The sequence below is a fragment of the Balaenoptera acutorostrata genome, chromosome 12, assembly GCF_949987535.1.
Source record: "Balaenoptera acutorostrata chromosome 12, mBalAcu1.1, whole genome shotgun sequence".
Lineage (NCBI taxonomy): Eukaryota > Metazoa > Chordata > Mammalia > Artiodactyla > Balaenopteridae > Balaenoptera > Balaenoptera acutorostrata.
The window spans coordinates 3022061-3044429 of NC_080075.1; the positions used below are offsets into that span (position 1 = coordinate 3022061).

The 22369-nt window shown below is 49.6% G+C and overlaps 2 protein-coding genes across 3 annotated transcripts in view; both read right to left on the reverse strand.

Annotated features, from left to right (window-relative positions):
* GPR45 (G protein-coupled receptor 45) overlaps nt 1–18510 on the reverse strand; it is a 65159-nt gene extending 46649 nt beyond the window's left edge. The window contains exon 1 of one of the 2 annotated variants that reach the window (XM_057558611.1): nt 18451–18510. The gene's annotated coding sequence lies outside the window, so the exon portion shown is untranslated. Of the gene's footprint in view, nt 1–12509; nt 12613–18450 lie in introns of those variants that run through there. The other variant, XM_057558610.1, reaches the window with a different exon arrangement.
* MRPS9 (mitochondrial ribosomal protein S9) overlaps nt 1–22369 on the reverse strand; it is a 91632-nt gene that overhangs the window by 2485 nt on the left and 66778 nt on the right. The window lies entirely within an intron of this gene.

Here is a 22369-nt window from a genome sequence, read left to right on the forward strand (position 1 = left end):
TCCTTCCCTCCCTCCCTCCCTCCCTCTCTCTCTCCCTTCCTTCCTTGCTTCCTTCCTTGCTTCCTTCCTTCCTTTCTCCTTTTGTCTATTTTTTCTTTTATTCACTTTCGGTAATTTCTATTTATCTTCAAGTTCACTGATTTTTTTCCCTCTCTCTCCTCCATTCTGCTGTTAACTTCATCCACTGAGATTTTTTTATTTATTGCACTTTTCAGTTCTAAAATTTCAATTTCATTCCTATTTATATGTTTTATTTCATCACTGAGATTTTCTACTTTTTCATTTGTGTAAAGTGTGTTGATAATTGCTCAGAGCATTTTTATGATGACTCGTTTAAAATCCTTGTTGGTAATTCTAACATATATATTATCTTGGTGTTGGCATCTGTTGGTTGAGTTTTTTCATTCAAGTTGAGATTTTCCTGATTCTTTGTATGATAAGTGATTTGGGGTTGAAGCCTAGATGAGTTGGGTATTGTGTTATGAGACTCCGGGTTGCAAGAGGCGAAATAAAACACAGGGAACTCACTGCTGTGTTATCCTTCAAGTTCTAAGGTCCCTGGTGGATCTGTCTCCTTTTCTCCACTTTTCAGAGTCTTCTTTTGTTTATTTTATGCATAATGTCCAGGGATTTTGAGCTCTACTTAGCAGGAAGGGTAAGAACAATCACTTCTACACCATCTTTCTAGGAGCAGAAACCCGTACTTCTTTTTTTTTTTTTTTTTTTTTTTTTAAATTTTTTTATTTATTTATTTATTTATTTATTTATTTATTTATTTTTGGCTGTGCTGAGTCTTCGGTTCGTGCGAGGGCTTTCTCTAGTTGCGGCAAGTGGGGGCCACTCTTCATCGCGGTGCGGGGACCGCTCTTCATCGCGGTGCGCGGGCCTTTCACTATCGCGGCCCCTCCCGTTGCGGGGCACAGGCTCCAGACGCGCAGGCTCAGCAGCTGTGGCTCACGGGCCCAGCTGCTCCATGGCATGTGGGATCTTCCCAGACCAGGGCTCGAACCCGTGTCTCCTGCATTAGCAGGCAGATTCTCAACCACTGCGCCACCAGGGAAGCCCCGAAACCCGTACTTCTTTGAATCGAACCACCTTTCTTCTGTTTTAGGAGTCATGTCTCGCTCCTTCTTACTCCTATTGCTCTAATATCAGGACAGTATGTGAAGATACTACCTCCTTAATGATCCCTGAGTTAAGAGGATGCCCCTTTCCATATTCCATGCCTTTCCCCTGTTCACACACTCATTATCTCTTGCTCGAATTATTTAAATGGCTCCCTAATTAGTCTCCAAACGGACAGCCTCTCCCTTTCTTCTAGTCTCCTCTGTCCTGCAGATTGCGGGCAGGTTGATCTCCTGAGGCATAAATCTCTGTCCTTCCTTTCTCTTCCTCCCTAGCTTTAGACCACTCACCACTAGCTTCATCGTAAAACTCAAACTCCTTAGCCTGGGGTTCAAAGCCATCCATACAACGGCTCCACTTCCCGTGGACAGCCTTCCCTTCCTCTGCTCTCACATACAATCTGATACCGTGGCTAAAATGTCTCACTTCCAGAGTCCAGACACGTGCTGTGCAGTTGGCCCTGGGCCTTCACTCATGCTTTTCCTCCACTTGGAATGCCCCTCCTTGCCCACTGTCTCAAGGAACTGTTCCTTGATCACCCAAGGCAGAACTGACAGCTTCTCATAGCCTTTTGCTCACATCTCTCTTTGAGCATATTTTCAGTCCGTGTCATAGTGACAAGGCAGAATGTATGCTCCTGGCAGGGGGTCTCTTCTTGTCTAAAACCAGGTCCTCTTGGCTCAGTAGTCCAGGGAAGAGAGCAAGCCCATCAGCGGATGGAAGGCCAGAGCTGGCTTCACCCGGAGGCAGGAGGTATGGCAGAAAAGCCTACGCTTACTTCTAGAATACGTGCCAGTTTCAGGAGATTCTGCTCTGCCCTGGGCTCCTCTGAAGGTCCAGGAAGAACACTTTAGAGATACATTCACCACACTTGTCTTGAAGTCAGTTGTGGAGACCCTCTAGGGCAAGGCTCCTCGCCCTGCATTAGATCTACCTATTCTGTCTGTGATGTGGACAGTCCACCCTTTGGGGTGCGGCTGCTTTCTCTTAAGGGGGGTGCTGGCAGCGTGAGGAGTGAGGGAACGGAGAAGTTGCTGGGGCTTGAGTCTTAGCTCTGCCACTTACGAGCTCTGTAAACTCTGGACAAATTATCTAACTTCTTTTTGTACCGCAGATTCCTCATCTGCAAAATGGGGATAACTATAGAAGCTGCAGAGAATCCCATTCAAATGCTTAGAACATCTGATGGCGCTCCATAAATGTTAGCAGTTACCATTTTCAATGTTTTCCACCAAAGCGCCCTGAACAGTAGGAGAATATGAGTGAGGATCTGGGGGGAGAGCCCAAATTAGCCTCTATTTGCTCGACGTTTCTTTTAAGCATTCTATTTCACGTTAAATATTTATGCAAGTTTTGCATTCTACTCTATTATAAGGTTGAGTTTGTTTTAATATCTGGCTAATATTTCTTCTGCAAATGTATTTAAGAAAACATACATTCTAGAAGGACGCCTCCGTGTTTTCCCCTCGGCACAGGCTGGGGCTTCCCAGTGTGAGGGGCTCAGTCAGTGGGCCTTGAGCCAAAGATGCAGAGGTGTGGCGCCCAGGCGGGCACCGGAAGGTGTGTCTCACTGGTGAGTGCCGTGCGGGGCCAGTGCAGCTCCGCCACCCCATTCACTGCTCCTCCCGAAACAGACTCACAACCTCAGTCCATCTTTTCTCATTCCGGAGAGCTGGCCTCCGGCTGGACGCATGGGATATGGGGAATGTGGGCATGGAAATAAAAATCTTGGCTTGGATTTCCTGAGCTATGATTATCAATAAAATAGGGCAAAAGAGAGCTATAATCTAATGTACTATATTACTGTAATTAGAGCTTCACGCATGGAGCTCTCGCCCGCCCTCCCTCCAAAATAATGAAACAGTTTAGCATAAATAGTAGTGACTTTATTCTCCATCATGGGGTGTTCAGTGATTGGGTAATTATGGTAACAGCACATCCAGTTAACGGGTGTCGAGTTCAGAATGTAAGAGAAAAAGGACGCGGAAAGGCACACGAAGGAAGAGAACCACAGAATCACAGCACTGTAGCGTTGGGAAGAATCCTGGCAATTGCGTACCTTCCATCCCACAGAAGAAGAAACGGACACTCAAGCCGGGGGTGTTACGTCGGGGGTGAATGACCTGCAAATGTCAGATGCTTAGACAGAGGTGGAGTCAGAACCAAAACCCAGGCCTCTCTCTCCTGTTCCAATTCTTTTCTACTGGGGCTTCCCTGGTGGCGCAGTGGTTAAGAATCTGCCTGCCAGTGCAGGGGACACGGGTTCAAGCTCTGGTCTGGGAAGATCCCACATGCCGCGGAGCAACTAAGCCCGTGTGCCACAACTACTGAGCCTACGTGCCACAACTACTGAAGCCCGCGCGCCTAGAGCCCATGCTCCGCAACAAGAGAAGCCACTGCAATGAGAAGCCTGCACACCCCAATGAAGAGTAGCCCCCGCTCGCCACAACTAGAGAAAGCCCGGGCGCAGCAACGAAGACCCAATGCAGCCAAAAATAAAGAAATAAAAAATTCTTTTCTACCTACGTGTCTCTGGGAAACCACATAAGGCAGAATATTCTAGAAAGCTTTCTGTAGGGTGAGGAGTCTTTGTTAACAAAATCTGCAGACGTAGAAAACAATGTTCTTTCGTTGTCTGTGGCTGAAAGTCATGTCCACTGAATGTCAACAGCAATCAGCAGTAAAGGTGTGAAACGTGTTTTGTTTTGTCCATTTTGTTCCTCTGACATAGTAGACAGGAAAAATGAGCAAGTGCACCCATTAACATTTTGTTTAACTTACAATCGAGGAGGCTAATTGTTTATTTTCAGTTAGATTTTATTTCTGTTATTACATTGAGAGCATCAGATAAAAAATATACTTTCCCATAAGAATATGTACATTTCTTAGTCCTGCACTGCATGTAAGGGGCTTGGATAGTCAATGCTTTTAGTAACGAAGGCACAGGTTTCCTAAGGAAGCAAGCTAAGGGTCATCACGGGACAACCAGGGGGCAGAGGCCAGCCGGCAGATGGGTCACAGGTTCACACTGACACAACTGTGCACCATCTCCGCCTAGTGTGTAGACACAATCACAGCCAGTCATCCACATGACCGCCCTCCACTCTCCTCCTTCCTGTGGAAAAGGAGAGGCTGGGAAGTAGTAGGAAAGATGCCACTGGCGGCCAGAGGGAGCCAGTTCCCCACCAGTCCCCGCGGCCTCTGTCCTCTGCTCCTCAATCCCAGGAAAGCCACCCGAGGGGCTGGGGCCAGGGGGCTTCCTCCTTCCACTCTGTCCAGTGACCACCCAACAAAACACGCACCTGCCACCGCTGGGAGCTAAGCCCGGCTTGGACGGGGTGGACGGGACAGTCCGATTCTGTCTGTGACGGGAACAGGGGCCACTTGGGCGAAAGCTGCTGTCACGGGTGGTCACGGGCCACTTGGCAGGAAGCAGCCGAGCAGCTGGAAAGTTACTTCGCTTTGGAAGTTCAGTTCACACCATCACATCCACAGAGAGATGCCAACACCACTATTTCTCACCATTTCTTTCTTGCTCCCATTCAACCCTCCCCCAGCCTCGAAACGCAGCCGGGGCCCAGACGTCTTGCTGGACAGAGACACTCACAGTCAGACTGCAAGATGGGATGAGGAGGCGTGGAGACAGCAGCTGAAGCCAGTGGTGTGACGTGGGAAGACCCCTTCCCCTGGGCACCTCGGCCATCAGCGGGCACGCAGCCCGGCCTGGGAGGCGCGTGCTGTCCGTGGCTCCACCGACGTGACACCCATGGCCCACTTTCCCACCACGAAGTACTTCCTCAGCCAAAGTTCTACGTGAACATCCCCAGGAGTCAGCTGCCCAGGGAGCGGTACGGTGGGGACCGGCATCTCCATTGGCTCGGGAGGAAAGCGAAGCCAGGGCAGCTGGCACACAGCCAGAGAGAGGAACGACTAGATGTGCGCTGAATGTACTGCAGGACGGCTCTGTACTGCCTTGGTTATCTCGTCTGTAAAATGGGGCTGATAACGGGCCCCCCACCCTCCAGAGGATGCTTCAAGGATTAAATGAAATAATGCAGGAGACGGGTTTCCCGTGGTGCCTGGGCTAGGGGAGCCTTCAGTTTAAGCGTTAGCTGACCCTCCAAAGTCCTTACAAGTGTCTCTGTCTTACAGATAAGGAGACCGGGGCACAGAAAAGAAAATGACTCACCAGCACGGTACATGGCCTTGTTAGCCCTCAAAATGCAGACCCGAGTGACTGCTAAACTTGCCCTCTTTCCACTCAAGAACAGGGTGATTTCAGAACTCAGGTTGCCTGTTTCCAAGTTCTGGCACTTTCACCCTGATTTGAGACAGCTTCCTATAGAAAGTGTTGTGACCTGGTTTGACCGCCACACACAAGCCTTCTGCCTCAGAAAATACACAACAATGTGCTGCCATCCGAACAAAAATCCGAGCACCATGTTCCATGATGACTTTGATGACATCAGCAAAGAAGCTCTCGTCAGAGCCCCTGAAGCTCCAAGAGGTTCTGTAGCAGAGTTTAGCGTTTGAGGCCAATAATGAACATGAAAGCCAATAGGATGTTCTCATCAGTATTCCTACAATTTCAAAAATTCTTTTTCTTTATGACATCATTTCCATCTCTGTTCTCTCTTTTTTTTTTTTTTTGTAAAAGGTTAAGTGGATGCAAAGAGAAAGATCATTAGAAAAAACCTTTCTAATTCCTAAGGCTTTGTGCACGCAGTAGGCATTCCATAGATGCTTGTAGAATGTATGAATAAATGGATTATATGAATGAATGCATCTATTTTCTTCTTGTGAATTGGCTCAAAGAGCCAGTTTTACAGAGACTGGCTAAAAACTGCAACCTGAGAGGTCTCAAGTATCCTTTGCTTTGCTAAAAAGCCCACTGTCTTTACATTTTAGATGCCCCCTGAGGCACGGATGTCCCCCACGGGAACCGCCAGAGGCTCATTCCTGCTTGGTAAGCATTCAACGAGAGCTTGAATGCGAGAGCCTAGGAGGTGCCCACACTTAGGCGGGGACCCGCAGCCCAGGCGGGGAGCACACCTTCCTTTGGGCGTCGTGTTCACTCCGTGCCCTTTGCTGGGGGCTGGGCAGTTCTGATCCCATTTCCACCCATTTGATGATTCTTGAAAAGAACAAACACGCAGACGAGATCAGCAGGCTGACACCGCTGAGACACGACACAGGCTTGGCTGGGAGCTACGTTAGGAGACGCTCTTGGGTCAGAGGGACCTGGGCCTGAGCCTGAGTCTTGGCTCTGGGGTCTCATCAAGGAACCACGGAATATTCCTCCTCCTTCCCGACCTGTAACGCGGCCCTGGCGACACTCATTAAACAGAATGGTGGGCACAGAAAACACTCGGACTCAGTGAAGAGACAAGCTGGCCTGACTCAAAGGATCACGCCAGCAAACGGAGGGGCAGGAGGAGAGCTCGCTGTGGCCACTGGAGGGCCCTTGGCTCATGACATGTTCTCAGCAGCCAGTAACTTCAGATGATCACATGCACCACACTCTCAGACAGGTTAAACTACAGGCACCCCCGAATTGGCCGTTCATGCACCTGCCACCTTCCCAATTTCTGCTACATAGAGTGGAACATCACCGCTGTTATAATTTGTCTATATTTCCCCTTACATCAAATTTCTGTATGTTTTCATCTTGTTGTAATCAATAAATCCCAGGTTTGACATGCTGGTACCATGTGCTTCTATGTTGCATACCATGCTCCGTGAACCAGTGTATTAAGCCAAAGACTGTTCTATTGCCTGATCCCGATAGGAATAAAAGGGAGCCCGCGGAAACCTGTGTGGGCCGCGTGTCCCCAAGGCTGAGCAAAGCGCAGTCCTAACATATTTAAAATCCATTATCTGACCACACGTAACAGGAATTATTTACAATTTACACGTTACAGCGTGAACACCACATTCATGGTCATATACAGTCTGGTTCTGAGCACAACACTGACAGCAGGTGGGGTGGCCTACAGTCCGTTGCACACAAGGGGCTCAGACATGTTAGAGGATTTTGCAAGATCACATTAGAAATAAACCCTCTACACATCTTCAGCTCATTTCACTGTACGCTCCACAGGGGGGAACAATATTTTTTTAAAAGACTGCTTTCCTCTTTTTAGGCAGATCAACTCTCTCCTGCCATCTTTTTACCCATCCACTCTTCTACCTTCCCATCCATTTATCCATCCAGCTACCCATCTATCCACTCATCCATCCATCCATTCTTCTATCTGCCCTTCCGAACACGTCTCCACATCCCTCCATTGATCCATCCAACCATGTATCCCCTCCCCCATCCATGCACCCATCCATTCATCCATCCATCCATCCTTCCACTCAGCGTTTGAGGACCTTCTTTGTGCTTGTCACTCTACAGAGCACTGGAACTACCTACCAGTTTTTATTCTTTTTTTTTTTTTTCAGTTTTTATTCTTATAAAAAGTTTTCATTTTGAAAAAGGGATGGCAATAAAAGTAATTCAGGCACACCTCCTTGTACTGTGCTTCCCTTCATTGTGCTTGGCAGATACTGTGTCATTTACAAATTGACGGTCTGTGACAGCTCTGCATTAACAAGTCTATTTGAGCCATTTTTTCCAACAGCATTGGCTCACTTCACGTCTCTGTGTCCCATTTTGGTCATTCTTGCAATATTTCAAGCTTTTTCTTTACTATTATATTTGTTACGGTGATCCGTGATCGGTAATCCTTGACATTACTTGTGTAATTGTTTTGGGGTGCCACGAACACTGTCGTCTCATTTTAAGCGATTGTCACGGCCACCCCAGCCTTCAGGCACCACCACCCTGATCAGTCAGCAGCTGTCAAATCAAGGCAAGACCCCCCGCCAGCAAAAAAGACTATGCCTCGTTGAAGGCTCAGGTGATGGTTAGCATTTTTTAGCAATAAAGTATTTTTAAATTAAGGTACACACATTGTCTTTTTAGACACAACGCTAATGCACACTGAATAGACTACAGGATAGTGTAAATGTAATTTTTATATGCACTGGAAAACCAAAAAATTTGTGACTCGCTTTACTGCGATGGCCTGGACCCGAACCCACAGCATCTTGGAGGTGTGCCTGTATCTGCACCAGTGTCTTCTCATTTGAAAATCGACCAAAGATTTTCCCTGATGATAGAAAAACACAGTAATGTGCTCTCATTCTTCCTGTCAAGTGAAATAAAATACTTGGGAGTCTGCCAACAAAAGAGCCAGGAAAAGACCTAGTTACTAAGAGGCTTCTTCCTCATAAGTGCACGAGAAGTACAGTCATTAGGGTTATGTTGTTGGACCCCTTTAGATGAAAAGGGCGCACATCCAATTACTTCACATGATAACGAGTTCAAATAATTAGAAACACATCCCTGACAGAGTCTTGGAACTTTGTGGAAGAGCTAATTTAAGCGTCTAGGTGTTTTCTCAGGCTGCCCTTCAGAGTTGAGATTCACTTATCTTCACTATTGCACTCTGTTTTGCCATTTTAATTCCTCCATTTCAGAGTTGAGGGCAGTGAACCAATTATCAATGATGTAGGTGGCCTTACAGATAAATGGAAGTGTTTCAAAGTAGATAAAAACATAACGCCCACAATCATACTGAACAGAGTGAAACAAAACATGAATCCATTATCAACTAGCAGATGAAAGGAAAAAGCTCAAACGTGCAAAAGAAAAAAACATTTGAAATTTCTAAATAAAAAAAAAAAATAGAACAAAACTAACACTCCTGTTAAAGATTTTTAAAGTTTGCCTAAACAGGCTGTAACTCCAATGAAATCACTTTCACCAAGTCTCCCAGGCACCAGTGACTGACTTTCTTACTGATTAATGCAGTAAAGCAGTGGTGCTCAAACTTTGCGGAGCATCTGTATCACCTGGAAGGCTGGTTAACACACAGAGTACTGGGTCCCACTCAGAGTTTCAGATTCAGATTCAGGAGGTCCAGAGTGGAGCGCAAGAATTTGCATTTCCAAGTCTCCGGCTGCTGCTGCTGGTCTGGGGACCCCACTTTGAGAAGCACGGGAAGAGACCATCCCTAGTCCTCATCTTACATAACTTCTCAGCTGCGGGTGGCACTGGGGACCACTCCCTAGATCCCCGAACACCACACTTCTCTTGCTTTCTCTGCCATCTCTCCTTGTCTCCTTTTTAGTCTCCCGGTATCCCTCGAGATTTACCCTAGGCTTACTGCTCTTTCACTGAAATCTTACCGAGCAAATTCATTCACTCTGAAGCCTTCATCACCACCTACAGCCGGCAGCCCCGAGGCTGCAGCTCTGGCCTGTTACACGTGAGCTTCACAAGGACACGGGTCCACGTCTCGTTCACAGCTGCAGCCCAGGTGACCCGAGCATGCCTGGCACACGGAATGTGCTCCGTAAATACCTGTTACAACTTCCTGGTAGATATTTCTACCTAACTGTTCCACAAGCTAACTGGCAACCGAGATCAAATGTATTCGGAAAGACATATATCAAAAAAAGGATATTATATAAACTAGATTCTCCGCCCACCCCACCCAATATTTCCAACGGTACCATCATCCACCGGTTTTGTAAGATCTAAGAAAGCTAATGGTCATCCTGGAATCCTCGCCTGTCAAACGCCAAGTTGTGCTGGTTTTACCTTCTAAATCTCTTCCAAGTCCATCTGTTTCTTCCCATTGCCACTGCCTGGCTAGGCCACCTCCGTCTCTCACCCGGATGCCATGGCGCCTGTCCCCGCCCCCCGCGTGCCTCCTGTAATCTCCCCACCACAGGGCGGTCGGCTGACCAAGCAGGTCTCAGCCTGCCTGGGTCCAGGGATCCCCCCTGCCTGCAGCGCAGGGCGTCACTGCGGCCTCAGAGTCTCCTGATGGGCCCCCACTGCTTCCCTGGCTGTCCTTCACCCCCTTTTCCCCCAGCCTGCGCTCCAATTGGCCTTGACTTATTTTTGTTCCTTGAACACTCCACGCTCTCTTCTTTCTGAGCCACCACTCGTGATATTCCTCCCACTTGGAATAGACTTTCCTTTTCCTCTGACTACATTTTACTGATTACCTCCTGCTCATTTTTCAGTTCCCAACTTAAAAATTCACATCCTCCAAGAAGCCTTCCCTTTCCCCCTCAAAAAAACGGAACAGAACACCCCAAAAATGGGGATACGGCCTCCCTTGCATTCCAATAACCCTCTGTATCTGCACACACTGTGTTATCTCTGCTTATTTAGTTATCTGCCGTATCTGCATCTCCGGGGAAGGCTCCTGTCTATGCAGTGCCGGGCCCAGGGCCTGCACCCAGCTGCATTTGCTAAAGGAATAGGCCAACCAGATTTAATGGGGGGAAATTTAAAAGAAATGATTTCAAATGAAACTATTTTTCTATGTTGAGAACAGCCAATGGAGCGGGAAGGGGCACAAAGGGACATTTGGGACCATGGAGGTTTTCTGTATCTTGCTCTGGTGGAGGTTACATGGGGGTGGACATAGGCAAAGATCCATCAAGCTGTACACTGAAGAGCTGTGGGTTTTAAATGTGTAAATCATACATCAGTAAAAAGAAGTAAGTTATTTTAAACTTATAGCATAACCCATACGGGGATATAAATATTCCTATGGGTTAAACAACTCATGTGGGATATAACAATAGAATTTACTAACAACCAAAGGCATAAAGGTCCCTTAAGGAGCTAATTATTTCCCAAAGATCCAGAACTAAAAACATGGTGAAGTAATTCCTTAAGTCTTTGTTCTGGAATTGAGATTGTTTTACAGTGACCATGCCTTACTCAAAGTTGAGGCCCTGAAATATTTTCAAGGAAAGAAATTATTTCAAAGTCATTCTCTACAGAATCACATAGATTATTTAAAAACCCCATTTCCAAATCGAGTTAATGAAGTATAGCTACATTTCAATGTTTGAGAAATCTTTAACTACGGTAATGGCAACAGCTGCTCAGTGGGGTCCACAGTGTGCCTGATATTATCGTTTCCTTCTTGAATTGTAGGAACAGGACACAGCGTGAACCGCTACGGCCCTATTAAAAAGGAGCCCTGCTATCCTGACTTTTGAGCAAGAGAATTTTCCAAGCATATCAAGAAATGTAGAACTGTCTAGTTGTCTGTCTTGGACTAGAACACAAAACGCGGACGTCCAGGGTTTGTCTCTAAGCAGTAGTAAGTGGAGGGGACTTAGTGCCTGTTTTCTGGAAGTTACTTTTCATAAGGAGGTGGTCCCTGTGCTTCTCACGCTGGGCTCCCCAACAGTCCCCATGGCTCTGGAGATGTGTGCTTGTTCCAGTTGCCCCCCGGTCCCTTGGACCAGGTAAAAGCCAGTGGTGAAACAGCAATTAAAACATTCTTCAGGTAGGGTGAAAAACACCCAAGGGACACTACATGCATCCAAAGTAATGAGACTGACAGCCACGAACCACTAAAGGGGCACTTTCTACGCTTCAGATGGGACTCATTGCCCTCTGCCCACTTGGGTGATTTTTCTACAAAGGACATCTTTTGCTCCTATTCTTGGTATTATTTTAGTGAAAGTTTCATTTTCCTTATGTCTCCATTTACTGCTGGTATTTTCACACTCAAAAATTAAAGGAGAGAAAAATTTTAAACTCCTGATTATCTAATTTAGTGAGGATATTACTTTATCATCATCATCAACATCATCATCATTACCAAGTGAGGGAGTTTTTGGGTTTTTTTTCAATTTACCAAACCGTTCCAGAACCAGAGATAGAAAAACTGAAAGCATCGCTGCCTGACTGCCCCTTTTCCTGATGGGAAAACGGAGGTAGCTAACGGACAGACGACGGATAGCCTGCCCCCCGCAGACGTGCTTATGCCTAATCTGAGTTACTCTGTCGCTCTTTCAAAGTATTACCCATGAAAAGGAAATAATCTGATAAAGTTGGCGTTACACAGGGGAGGGGCGGGAGGGGGTATGAGAGCGACGGTCAGCGCTGGTGATGGTGGTGGATGTGGTGACGGTGGTGATGGCGGTGGCTGATCGTGATGGTGACGCCGGCCCGGTCCTCTCCCGTTTCTTCATCACCGCCTGTCTTCTCTGCCTCCCGCCTCCCCGCGCGGCCTCTGCCCGGAGGAACACAGCCGACAGGATTTGCACCCAAGCCGCACGTCCGCGGGCGCAAGGCTGCTGCGCCCAGCGAAGCGGCACCGCTCGGCTGGCCCCGCGCCCCTCTCGGCGCCCCCTCGGCTGCGGCCCCTCCGCGCGCCCCGCGCGCCGGCACCGCCTCGCGTGGCGCGCGCAGCCCGAGCCCCGGACGACCGGGCCGGCCCGCCCACCCGCAGGGAGCGCCCGCGACCCCGGCCCGCTCCCCGCCGAGCCCCCCGGCCCGGCCACCGGTCACTTACGCCTGCGCTGGGCCCGCCGCCCGGCGGCCCCGAGACAAAGGCTGCGCGGCCGCTGCGCCGCCGGCTGCTCCCGGAGCTGCGGCTGCCGGGGACCGGGAGGAGGATGGGGCGGAGGAGACGGGGCGGGAGGGGGCCGTGTGGGAGGGGACCGCGTGGGAGGGGCCGGCGCGCCTTGGTCCACCCGCTGCGGCCGCCCAGACCCGAGCCCTCCTCCCCCGCCCGCCGCCCTCCCGGGTCCTCGGCCGAAAACCTCCCCCCAGGGGCCGGGGTACCGCCCCTCGGGGGGCGAGGGAGAGGAAGAGGAGGGAGGGAGACGGAGGGGGGGGGAGAGAGAGAGCGTTCCTCCTTCCTAATCACGATCCTCTCCATCCACCCCCGCGTCCCCAGCAAGCTTCGGAAAAGGCCAGACTCTGCCTCACCTGGGCAACCCTGGAGACGCTCCCACCCACCCACCTCCTTCCACCGCGCGCAGCTCTCCCAAGGATGGACGTCAGACCATTTCATGGAGAGCAAAGCCGAGCCTGGGAGGTTAAGTGCGCCAAGGCGCGGCGCCAGGAGGGGCTGCCGCGGGAAGAAGGCCCCGGGCGCCAGACCCACCTCTTACCTGTTTCCCTCCCCGAAGCCTGGCACCTGGCAGACCGGCAAGGTTGCAGGGTGGGGGCTGCGCACTCCCTCTCTGGGAGAAGTAACTTCTGTTTGGCTCCGAGATTTACATCTTGTTATGAACAGTAGCTATGATTTATTTTTATTTTTAAAACTTTTTTACTATGGCATTTAAAAGAATCAAAAGTAGAGGGAATAGTATCATGAACCCACAACTGCTCAGCTCCAGCCTGAAAGATTGTCAACATTTTCTCTTTTTTTCCTTTCATCTGCTCCCCACTTCCCTATCCCTGGAGGCTAAGGACCTAAAAACAAACAAACAGAACAAAAAACAAAAAAAAAACCATGAGGGACTTCCCTGGTGGTCCAGGGGTTAAGACTCCACACCGGCTGGATCCCTGGTGGCGGAACTAAGATCCCACATGCCACGCAGCAGAAAAACAAAACAAACAAACAAAACATGATCACGATATCATTATCCCATGTTACAAAATTAAGAATAATTCCTTGATATCTTGTGACTATGGTTTATTCACAGCTGATGGTTGTCACCCGCCTGGTCTTTGTGTTTAGTGCTTCACCTGTGCCGCTCAGCCTAGGTGGGCCCTGACTTCCACCAAAGCTCGTGGTAGCGCGGAGGTGAGCTGGTGGTTGCTGGCCCGCAGTCGCTGATGGAGCAGGAACAGGTGAGCACTGACCCCCCAAGGCCCAGACACTCCTTAGTGTCCCCAAACCCCTTGAAAATTTTGACTGAAGCCCATCCTTCCAGGATAATGCACACGTAGAATTGTGATTTATATTCCAGGGGTTTCAATCCAGTTCTCACAGTCTGTGTGAGAATGGCGGAGCCGAGGCATGCCCCTCGGCCCCCGGCTTAGGGAGCATTGCTGAGAGGTGGCGCAGACAGCCAGGGTGCAGGTTCTGACTCAGACTGCCTGGCTTTGAACCCTACGTGTCTTGCTAGCCTAGTGGCCTTGGACCGCTTACTTGACATCTCTGTGCCTGCTTCCTCATTGGGAAAAGACGGGGCTGTCATTCGAGGTTGTCTAGTTGGGCTGCCAGGGAGCTTTTGTGCACGGACAGTGCCTGGCACCGGAAGCACGGGGGGACGCTCAGAGCGTTCTTGCGGCTTGTGCCCTCTGAGTGGTTAAACCCAGAAGGACCGCGGCTCCAAAGGATTCGCAGCCTTACTTGAAGCAGAGGGAAAGGGCCCACGCCTGCTTTCTGCTGCAGCAGAAGCAGCGTATACACATACACACGACAAAGACAAAGCGGCCCTTCTCTCTTTGACGGGGGCGGGAAGGATGTTTGCCTGATGGCCAACGTGGAGTTCTTAGAACTGTGCGGGTCACGTGTACCGATGAGGCTCCAGGAAATGATCTCTGAGATGCTGGAAGGATGCAGTCATTCTCTATCACCCACGCCAGCCGAACCGGCCTCAGTTAATGGACCGAGACGGTCCCCGAAGCCTCACCTCCTCTCCGAGGTGGCCCCTGACAGCCTCGGGCAGTGGGCAGTGTCCCCAGTCTGAGCCCCTGGGCACCGGCCTGCTTTAGTGACTAGGGCTGTGGGTCGCTGTGCGTGATGTGTCGGCCCATCTAGACTGTAAATGTGCAGAGAGCTGCAATTGTAACGCAGGGTCTCAGCATCCCCCAAACATCTGTCCATCGTCCACCCAGCACTGGTGCAAGGGGTATGCACAGAGATGTCAAGTAAGGGTCCAAGGCCACTAGGCTAGCAAGACACATAGGGTTCAAAGCCAGGCAGTCTGAGTCAGAGCCTGCACCCTGGCTGTCTCTGCTACCTCTCAACAATGCTCCCTAAGCTAGGTACCTAGGGGAAAGGGACTCTCCCTGATTATGGCCCCCTGGTTCTGCCTTTTCACCTCCTGGTTGCTCGGTATCCGCATCCGTGAAGTGGGAAGCGTGGTTACTTCCCCCGCGTGTCGCTGGGCTCCCGGGACCTTCTGACGAGCGCCCACCTCTCTCTCCGCCCCATACTTCCCCTTTCTCTCTCTCCCACTTCCCTTCCCTCACTCCCGACGCTCTGTTTTCCTTTCCTATCTCACAATATGGATTATATGATTTTTAAAACCGTTTGATGGAATTTGCTTGTATCAATGAAGGATGATGTAGGTGAATAAAATCAAGACTAAAGCTTTTGTAGAGTGAGATGGACAAATGACAAACAGCGTCTACTTCTACTCAGGGGAGAACGACCCAACTGTAGGTCTTCAAACAGAAGGGAGAATATTTGAGGGATACTCAGGCCTTATGGGTCTTCTTGGGAATAAATTTACCAAAGGACCCTGAAGTTAAGAGAAAACATAACAGCGAGTGTTACTGGCATCTACTTGTTCTTTGGGGACAATCTGACACTCTGGGCCAGCTCTAAGAAAGAACAATTACAATGACAAAGAACTTTAGTCATGGTAAAGAAATAGGGTTTGGTTTAGCTAAATGAAGACCATATGAATGTGAAAGGACAGCTCTTGGTGATGAATGGATTTCGCGGCCCTAACAATCAACTTACAGAAGATTAATAGAAGGAGAGCTGTATCTTATCTGGGCGTCCAGCTGTTGAGAAACCTAAACTTATTGACACTAAAGATAAGCTTAGATAAAAGACATTCAGTTCAAGTGGAGACAAAAGTACTTGAAAATAAGCCCAATGCTAGCAACTAAGTGCAGGCAGTAAACATATCTGTGGGTCCAGCCCACTGGCTGTTGTAGAGACGACAGATCATCGTAAGCAACAGCGGATTATTAACCACCAAGTGCTCTGTGCACCATGGCGATGTGAGCCGCTCACTCTCCCACCTCAAAGGAAATCGGCTGCCCTAACAAGGAAACTCACAGCCTAGTTGGAAACTAAGAAAATTGAGGAGATCACAGGGGGTGAGGTGTGGTCTACGCGGCCTCCTGTGGAATCTGGATGGGCTTGGGGCTGCCTCCACCAACAGAGAAGGGAGGGAGGGTCCATCTGTGGTCTCCGGGGACTAGATCATCAGAGGTATGTAGCTTCCATCTGCCTCGTTTGGAACAAACGCTCACCGTCCAGTGCTTCCTCTTGGGATAAGCCCACCAGGCTGGGAGAGGTCCAAGCCACAGGTCACGGAGAGGGGCCCAGGTCAGTGGTCCCAGCCTCTGAGTACCCCCAGCCCACGTACCAGACATATGAATGAAGATGCCGCCCTATGATTCCAGGGCCCAGCCTTCAAGTTCCCTCCAGTTTTCCATCGCAGACCTCAGACGTCATGGAGAAGAGATTAGTCATCCCCTCTGTGCTCTGTCTGAATTCCTGACCCAAAGAATCTGGACATAATAAAATGGTGCTTAATGCCACAGAGTTTGGGTAGTTGTTGTGTAGCAGCAGATAACAGGAATATCAAACAATCTGCCAGATGCATGAGGCAGATTTTGCCTTCAAAGAGCTTACAGTCTTAGCAGGGATGGGGGGTGGTATAAGCTGAGCAAGAAGGCTGGGGGCTTCCAAGCGGGACCCTGCCCCTCCTGGCTGCGTGGCCCTGGGGAGTGATTGTCTCTGTGCTCCGTTCTCGTCTGTAAAATAACGGTAAGGACAGTACCTGCTTCACAGGCGAGGTGTGGAGAGAGGACATCCCTGAACCACGTAGAGCCCCGTGGACACTGCACTGGGGCATAATGTTGTCACGCCCCAGGCACACGCACCTGTGACACCACGCGGGAGACAGCGCTCCCGAACCCAGCCTCAGCGCCAGGTGATCTCTGTGTCAAGGGAAGCGGATTCCTAGAACGGATTTGATCAGTAGGCTCTATGGTTTTATAATGAGTTCACAATGGCTTCCTTGAAATCAGAGTTTTACAATCTTCTTTGGACTGTGACCCACAGTAAAAAAATACATTTGCTATTGTGACCTAATACACACAAGCATCCACTGCTATAAAAACCACATTAAGGGACTTCCCTGGTGGCGCACTGGTTACGAGTCCACCTGCCAATGCAGGGGACACAGGTTCAAGTCCTGGTCTGGGAGGATCCTACATGCCATGGAGCAACTAAGCCCATGCGCCACAACTACTGAGCCTGCGCTCTGCAACGTGTGAGCCACAACTACTGAGCCCTCAATGAGGAGTAGCCCCAACTCGACACAACTAGAAGGGCCCGCACGCAGAAACGAAAACCCAACGCAGCCAAAAGTAAATGAATAAATAATTAAATTAAAAAAAAGAAAATCGGTGAGTATTAGAAACAATATTAAAAAAAACCACATCAAGATGTTCATGAAACAATACTTGCCCTTACCCTGTGCAATGCACTCTGATATTTCATATTCTGTTCTATTTAATTTTGCAAAATCCACTAAATTGATTTTGTGACCTGCTAAATGGGCTGAAATTTACCAACTGAAAAGCAGTGTCTTAAATAACAATTTTTATAGTTTCCTTGTCCTAAATATTTCACTGTTTTTTCCTTCGTTCATCTAACTCATGCTCCACTTTCTGGAAGCAGCCCCCCTTCAGGACGCCCACCCACTGCGCCCCATCCTGACTGGCTATGCTGGGTTCCGGCGGAGCCAGGGGCCTGTCCGACTTGGTGACGCCACACCTCGTGCTGTGTGCGGCCCCGCGGGTCCTGGCACTGTGCTGCCACGTAGCGGGTGTCAGCAAGGATTTCTGAATTGGTCTTAGAACAGGGATACTAACTTTATTTTTCTGCTCGCGTTTTACGTGTGCGAAGCACTTAGCTGGTTCTCAGATGATTTATAATTTGAGGCCATTATTTGGTGAGGATGCGATACGCCAGGGAGAAGGGACCCGGCCAGCATCCCTTTCCCGGGTACCCTAAACCAACACGCACACAGTTCTTAGTCCTCACCCCGGTCACAATGCCGTAAAGCTGTTGTCACTTTATAACCACAGGACATGAAAATCAAATTCCAGAAAGTGCCTCGCAAGTAAAAATTTACACCGCCTGGTGCTGCAGACCAGCTTGGTGACTGCTTTTGGTCACTGCCCGTCATAGACAATGACTCTGGCACGCGTTCTGCTACTATAGTCATTCCCCCAACGCACTGTCCTGCTCACAGGAAACAAGCAAGCATCTGCTAAGGTTTTGTTTTTTTCTATCTTGTTTTGCTTTTTTCTTCTGCAGAACCTCATGATAGGCAATAAAATGAGCCAGTGGAAATTTCAGAGGAACGTGAATTAGAGCCACAGATCCTTCAGGGGCGTCTACATTTAGCTCACAGAGCAAAATATTTGTGTCCACTCTTGGGCTGCTGTGTCGGCACAATGAGAGCGTATTTGCACAGGTGACACACCTTAATTCCACTGTATCTGTAGATAAAGGGAATTACCTTCTCTTCAAGGGGAGTCATGTGATGGAGTAAAAAGGTGGTCCACAGACGAGGGTGTTGAATCACAGCTCCAACATTCATCACCTGAGCGACTGGAAGCCAGGAGCTTCAGCTTTTTGAGCCTCAATTACCTCATCTGTAAAATGGGGATAATAATATACCTCTCAGGGTCATGGTGTTAGACAAAGGTCCATGCACACCACGGGGTCAGAAGCCACTCCTCGTTCATGTGGGTGACACGTGTCTTGTGCCACGGCGTCCTGCCTTCCGGACCAACATGGAAGGGGCCAAGGACTGATGGCTGAGCCAAAAGCAGCCCCTGCAGGCGGGCCAGAGATGCCTCGGCCTAACTAGAAGGTCACTAGAGAGTGATCAACAAGCCCGATCAATTAACTTTATAAAATAGCTTTATCCAAAGAAATGATTACCAAAAAGTCTGTTTAGTGGGTGTAGCAGACAGAACAATGGCTCCATAAAGATATCTATGGTTCTAATCCCTGGAATTGTGAATACGTTCATGTTCCATGGCAAAAGGGACTTCACAGATGTGATTAAGTCAAGGGTCTTGAGATGGGGAGATGATCCTGGATTATCCAGGTGGCCTTGTGTAACCACAAGAGTCCTTATAAAAGGGAGGCCAGGGTTTCCCTGGCGGCACAGTGGTTGAGAGTCTGCCTGCCAATCCAGGAGACATGGGTTCGAGCCCTGGTCTGGGAAGATCCCACATGCCGCGGAGCAACTGGGTCCATGAGCCACAACTACTGAGCCTGCGCGTCTGAAGCCTGTGCTCTGCAACAAGAGAGGCCACGATAGTGAGTGTCCCACACACCACGGTGAAGAGTGGCCCCCACTTGCTGCAACTAGAGAAAGCCCTCGCACAGAAACGAAGACCCAACACAGCCAAAAATAAATAAATTAATAAAAAAAGAAAAAAGAAAAGAAAAAAAATTTTTTTTTAAGAAAGGGAGGCCAGAGGGTCAGAGTCAGAGAAGGAGGTGTGAGGACAGACATAGAGGTTGGCTAACGTGGGGTGACCAGAAGTGAAGTGTTGTGTGTGTGACGGTGTGAAAGTAGGAGAGACGCGCAGGGGAAAAGGACAGGAGGGAGGATGGAGTTCTTCTCTACTGAGAAGGAAAACCGGATTTTTCCAAGTCAGGAGGTAATTAGGTCATGAAGGTGGAGCCCTCATCGTGGGATTAGTGCCCTTATGAAAAGAGACATGAGAACTTGCTTTCTCTCTGCATCTTTGTCTCTTTCAGTCTCTCTGTCTCTGTCCCTATGTCTGTCTGTCTCTCCCCACCACGTGAGGACACAGTTAGTTGTCTACAAGCCAGTGGATCTGCTGGCATCTTGATCTCAGACTTTCAGCCTCCAGACTGTGAGATATAAGTATCTGTTCTTTGAACCACCCAGTCTTTGGCGTTTCTTGTCATAGCGGCCAGAACAGACTGCTGCCCCCAGATAGCTCATGATGGAGGGTGGGGGGTCTCAGCTGTGGCCCTGGGACCGAACGCAGCAGGGTGGCTTCTCCCTGACATCCCTCCCGGAAGTCCCCCTCAGGGATGGCGGCCCACTGGGAGCTGGCTACATGGGCAGCGTGGAGCTGAGCGGGGCTAGGGGTGGACTCTGACGGGCGTGGAGACGAGCCACCTGCCTCTCGGCAGCGCCCGTGCCCGGGGTGGGGAGCCCGGGGCGCAGACAAGCCCTGATCGCCAGCTGCTCATGGGCCCACGTCGGCTGTGAGAGCCACCTGGTGAGGCCGCCCTACGAGGCAGGGCAGCCCTGCTCCGTGATGAGCAAGGCGGAGCTCGAGGGCAGGCTCCGGGCTGCCGCCCGGGGTGGCTGAGGCTCTGCGGGGTTCACACCGTGTTCCAGCCTCTTTCTCTGCCCAGCCCCTTCTCCTCCCCTCACGGGTGCTCATCTCTGCAGGAGTCGGCTTGAGCTGTTGTGACACCGTGCCACGGACCGGGGGCCACGGACCGGGGGCCACGGACCGGGGGCACTTAAACAGCAGAAACACATTCTCTCACAGTCCTGGAGGCTGGAAGTCCAAGCTCAAGGGGTCAGCAGGGTGGGTTTCTTCCGCGGCGTCTCTTCTCGGCTCACTGGTGCCCATCTTCCTCCTGTGCCTTGGTGGTGTCCTCCCTCTGTGTCCTCATCCCCTTTTCTTACAAGGACACTGAGTCCTATTGGATTAGGTTCCACCCTAATAGCCTCATTTTCACTTTTTAAAAAAAAATTTTATTGGAGTATAGTTGCTTTACAATGCTGTTAGTTTCTGCTGTACAGCAAAGTGAATCAGCTCTCCCTTCTTTTTCCTTCTTGTCTTTCCTTCCCCACCCCACTCCCCAATAATTTTCGTTTGTGAAACTTGACTTGTCTCTGATACACATCTGATGATGTCACCTGCCTGCCACTACTCTCCAGTTCTCTCCTGGTGGTAAAACCCCAGCACAAACCTTTGTCACAAATAAACCTCTGCAGTTTCTAGAAGGGGAGGCGCGCGGGGCAGAAGGAAGCTGGGAAGGACCGTGGTCTCGCCACGGAGTTGCTGGGTTAGCGCCGGGACGAGGGTCCCGACGTGGTGAGACTCCAGGGAGTGTGCGGGAGACGGAGGGCCCACGCGGAGTCACCCTCACGGACTGACCGTGTGCACGGGTGTCTGTTCTACCTGATGAGCCCGCTCTGGTGGACAGACTGCTTATAAACATAGTAACTGTGATGCAAAACAGTATGCAGGGTCCTCAGAAAACTAAAACTAGGACTACCATATGATCCAGCCACCCCACTCCTGGGAATACACATGGACAAAGCTATAATTCAAAAAGATACATGCACCCCAGCGTTCACAGCAGCACTACTCACAATAGCCAAGACATGGAAACAACCTAAACGTCCATCGACAGAGGAATGGATAAAGAAGGTGTGGTACATATATATACAATGGACTATTACTCAGCCATAAAAAGAACGAAATAATACCGTTTGCAGCAACATGGATGCAACTAGAGATTGTCATACTAAGTGAAATAAGTCAGACAAAGACAAATACCATATGATACCACTTATATGTGGGATCTAAAATAGGACACAAATGAACCTATCTACAGAACAGAAACAGACTCACAGACACAGAGAACAGACTTGTGGTTGCCAAGGGGGAGGAGATGTGGGAGAGGGATAGACTGGGAGTTTGGGGTTGGTAGATGCAAACGATTACATTTAGAATGGATAAACAACAAGGTCCTACTGTACAGCACAGGGAACTGTACTCAATATCCTGTGGTAAACCATAATGGAAAAGAATATGCAAAAGAATGTCTATATGGGTATAACTGAGTCACTCTGCTGCACAGCAGATACTGGCACAACACTGTAAATCAACTATACTTCAATAAAAAATATATATATATAATAATTGTGGAGGACCGACTCCAGGGTGGTCCCTGTGATGGCCGCCCCCTCGGGTAGGATTTGCTCCCCTGAGTGTGGGTGGGACAGGAAGGAAAGACTAGATGAGCATTCCTTGGACACGTGCAAAGCAATCATCCTGGTGGCCAAGCTCCCGCCCCAGATCTCGGCAGCACGGACTGTACTTGCTCTAAGCCGAAGAGCAGCACAGGGGGCGCAGAGCACCCAGGATACCCAGTTAGCGCCGGCTTCCCTCGCTTCCGCTTCCGGGAAGAGGGCGAGAAGAGGGTGGGCTTAGAGGGTCTGTCTGTCTTCTGTCTGGAGTCCTGTTTCCTGTCCCCCGGGCTGTCAGTGAGCTCGGGACCCGGGGGAGCCGCTCACACTTTTCCAGTTAGATGCTTATCCTGCGACTCGTTTATTTTGTCTGAATTGAATCCCCAGAATATTAAATATACGCATAATCAAATGTAAGTACAAGCCCACATTTGAAAGTCAAATATAAAGAGTT